Here is a 4,525-nt window from a genome sequence, read left to right on the forward strand (position 1 = left end):
CACTAAGGCATTATTACTTTACTGAATTGGAACTTCAGTGTGTGTACAGGAGTCTTTGGGTTAAATGTCTCTCCAAACAAGGACAGCATGTGTTTTCTATACTACTATAATAGTACAATAAGGTACTGCACCAGGATTAACTTCAGTCAGATTTGGACAATTCTAATATTGTTAAATTTTAGCTGTAGATTTTATAAGTAGAAGGAAAACATTTTAAGGACCGGACCTTCCTGATGAGGATCACAACGACCTATCAGACTCTTAACGACTGTTTACACTTTCCCAGTTGACCCCAAGGCCCCACCCAACAGGGAGTCGCTGAAGTAGCTTTATTCTTTCACACCCAGAGTATATATTTGCTGTACTCCCCACCACCAGTTAGAACTGAAGAAGCCTCTTTGATGAGATTTGAAACGTCTTCTTTTAGAAAAATTTACGTCCAGTTGCCTAACAGAACTCTTCAACCTTAACCATGACCTGGATGACTGAGAATCTTTATAGACATTTTAAGGACATTAATACTATATTACTAGTTCAATATCAGGCTTGAAATACAGTTTGGGGATTGTTTTGCAGTGTTTGTTGTTTTTGGATATATTTAATTGTCAAATAGTGGATTTTGCTTTTTTTCTAAACCAGGGGTCGGGAACCTATGGCTCTTTTGATAACTGCATCTGGCTCTCAGCTAAATCTTAGCTGGTACTTCTTAACACAATAAGTAATAAATAATTTTATTGATATTCAAGTATAACGTTACAGAAATCATAGTGTTAAAATAATCTTACAAAAAATTTCACATGTATTTGCCATGGCAACGTACTCTCTTTGCGTTATGTTAAATAATTGCGGTAAAATTATCAGCTTGGTACGTCATCTTTTATTTCTGACATAAAAAGTGAAAACAGTCAGTCCATTTTAGAGCAACACACACACAGAGGTCTGACGCTGAAAATATAAAGTAAATAACACAGTACAGTTAATGATAAAATTAATATAATCACATCAATTAATGACAGAGCTCCTAACATGTGCACCTATCATAAGAACAGCAGAGCCCGACTGTTGCTCCCTGGGGTTCACGACTCTAATCAGCAGGGGTGTTGCAATTTTTGACCGTATGATAAATTAACCCTGTAAAGCCCAAACCATTAAATAATTGACAGAAAATTCAATTTTTTTTAACTTGGACCCTTTATTGGTCCCTCTGAACAAACAAACCAAAAAAATTCAAATATCATTTTCCATATATGAGTTTCAATTTGTATCATATTTGATACATTGGATCACATTGATCAAATATTCTTTTTTCCTGAACAAACAAAAACATAAATAAAACACAAACAAATCTAACAAATTTGTAATTCCAAATATAAAAAGTGCTACCACAATGCAGTAATGAGAAATCCACCAATGAAACTGGCTGGGTGGAAGTCTGGGAAACATATTATATAGTATTTTTGTGTACTTTTCTCAGGCTTCTCTCACTTTTTTGTGCGAGAATAATGGGGAGTCCAGGAAGATGGCCACTTGTTCTCCCTGAGAATTAGGTATGGGAAACACATGTCAAAAACACAGCATATTTGCTTATTGGTTGTGTCAGTTCTGTTGAAACACCTCGAATAAAACAGCAACTGTTTTTCCTGCCTTTTTCCTCACACTTTTCCGTCAAGTGGGTGGAGATTTGTTGTGTTTGAGCTGAAATCAAAGGCGTTTATTTATGTCACATGTCTCATCCTTTTTAACACATCCCTGCACAACCTTCCTGTTTTTTGGAACGAAGCCATACCATAAACACTTTTGTGAATACTCCTTTCTGTGTCCTCCTGGGGAAAAAAAGGATAATGAATTCCTTTGTCAGGTACATGAAGGTGCTTCATCTTGTTTTCAGCAATATATGAGACAACAGGATAGGGGCAGGGTTCACAGAAATGGCAAAGACAAACATGGAGGCAGAAATCTTGCTGTAGGAGAAAAGTTTTGCATTCATTTACATTGAGATGGACCAAGTTGCTCTCTGAATAGGAATTACTTTGCATCCAAGTTCAAAATCCCCCATGAAAACTTTTTCCTACAGTTCTGACATTTTCAAACGGCTCAATACGGGACGATTGATTGTGTAACGAAGACAGTCGAAGCAGTTTATGACTTACCTGTCTCAACTTTTAGTTTTTGAGGTACCTACATTGTTGAAAGGAACATGTGAACATATCAACTGAGAGACAGTGGAAATCTCCATGTGCCCACTAGAAGGACTTGAGTGAAAAGCCGTTGTATTACTTGGCATAATACCAAAGTCAAAGGTAGAAGGTTTTTTTAGTTACAATCCAAGTCTGAGTCACTCAAATAACTGTTTGAATGTAGTCTCCCGAATCAGCAAACTTTAATTTATTATAAACAGGCTGAATTAAACCTAACAATTTGTTGACTGGGATACTTACCATTCTTACTTAATGTTATGTAAATGTCTCATATGTTTAGAAAACTTTAAGATACTTCTTCTCATCTTAAAAATACTTAAGTATCGTAGCATAGAAGCTATTAATTGATACTGTAGCGAACAAAACATGATATCGACCTTAAATGGTACACCATCTAACTACTCTCACTTTAAGCATTTCCAAAAACACACTTTTACTCTGTGACTGTAGTAAGACAAATATGGGAAACACACTAGAGTTGCTGAATAAAAATAATCCAATTTGTTTGTGCTGAGCTGAGTGGACCATATAGACCATATATGATATTGTGAATCCTCAAATCCACGATTGTAACTAAGTCCTTTAACAGCAGAGGTACTGCAGAGTTGGTTCTGATAAATTCAAAGTGAGTTTCTTACATTTTTGAATATATATATTTTATATTTATATAACAATATATATATATTCCTCAGAATTTTAGCGATGATGATTAACACATTTGAATATCTTTAAAATGTAATTTCAACTATTCCACTCAATCCCTTGAATATGATGCTATTGATAGATAGCATTAACATTAACACTGGTATCAGTTGAAAGGTTAGTTTAACAAAAAGAATTTGATTTGTTTACACATGTAACTTGGCCATTTTACTGAGCATATATATAGGAGGTTTCCGACTCTTACCTTCAATCAGGTTTGGGGTCCTTGACCTGAAAACTAAAATACTGACAGTTACTGTGATGTGCCACATTTGAACAAATCTGGGCTCCCTGTTGTTTATTTGAAAAAACAAATAACAAAAACCAAACAAACAGGAGAACTTAGTGTTAGTTAACTCCGTATTAGAGGGAACTCTGCCTTTCAGGTGTTCTGAAGTTTTCTCCTACCTATAGTTTTTTGCTCCGCGAGTCAACTGCGCATGCGCACATTGGCCGGTAGCAGAAATTTATAGCTATAGCTGAAGTTTTTTCCTACCCGTAGCGCAAATGTATAGACATATCTGACATTTGTGTTCAGAGTGATAGCACATTACTATAGCCGTGAAATTGCTGTAAATACGTGCTTCTGATTCTATTTAGAGTGGTTGCACATTACTATAGACATGAAATCGCTATAAATACGTGCTTCTGACTCTATTTAGTGATAGCACATAACTATAGACATAAAATCGCTATAACTACGTGCTTCTGACTATTCAGAGTGGTAGCACATTACTATATGCGTGAAATCGCTATAAATACGTGCTTCTGACTCTATTCAGAGTGGTAGCACATTACTATAGGCGTGAAATCACTATAAATACGTGCTTCTCAGAGTATTCAAAGTGGAAGCACATAACTATAGGTATATAATCGCTCTATATATACGTGCTTCTGACTCTATTCAGAGTGGTAGCACATTACTATAGACTGCATATAAACCCTGGCCTTTCTCCTACTCCTTGTCAGATCGTTTGTTCAGCCACCGTGGTAGTTAACGTCCCGATCGACTTCAACTATTGTTCTTTGTGCTTCCTGTTGATTTATGGAATGATCTCTAACCACCGATCCTCTTGTGCTCAGGTCCACCTCCTGCTACTTGCTTGCCTGCTCTCCACCAGCCATATCCAGACAGCCTACACTCTGTGCCTGCTCCACTGCTTTACCTCAGCCATTTCCTCTATCTCATTATCTGACCCTCTCCTTCCCCTTTTTCTCCCACAGCAAAATAAATCCTTATTTCTCACATAACGTCGTCTGAGCCTGCATTTTGGGTCATTACCTGTGTAACCATGACATTGTCTTACCTAATATATATTCAACAGTAATACCACCATAGTTATTTAAACATTTAGAATCATTTGTTGCTTCAGTGTTTTCTCTTTTTACTCTCTTGTGTGAATGGTGTTACTCTGGTGGATCTTTCATTGTTGATGGGTGGTCAGTGGTGGTGTTCTTCCAGGATTATCCAGGAGTATCAAGACGACCCCTATGATTATCAATATGCACACAGAGAGTCGCTGTGAAATACCCAATCTATGGAATGGGTGACATGGTTTTGGCTTGGGTCGAGTATCTTCTGTCGTCATCTATTTGACAGGAGAGGTTACCAGCACTTCACTCTC

The 4,525-nt window shown here is 36.8% G+C and overlaps 1 protein-coding gene across 3 annotated transcripts in view; it reads right to left on the minus strand.

Annotated features, from left to right (window-relative positions):
• LOC103397188 (glutamine--fructose-6-phosphate aminotransferase [isomerizing] 1-like) overlaps positions 1 to 4,525 on the minus strand; it is a 561,006-nt gene that overhangs the window by 264,209 nt on the left and 292,272 nt on the right. The gene's annotated exons all lie outside the window — the stretch shown is intronic.

This window comes from Cynoglossus semilaevis, chromosome W, assembly GCF_000523025.1.
Source record: "Cynoglossus semilaevis isolate Cse_v1.0 chromosome W, Cse_v1.0, whole genome shotgun sequence".
Classification (NCBI taxonomy): Eukaryota; Metazoa; Chordata; class Actinopteri; order Pleuronectiformes; family Cynoglossidae; genus Cynoglossus; species Cynoglossus semilaevis.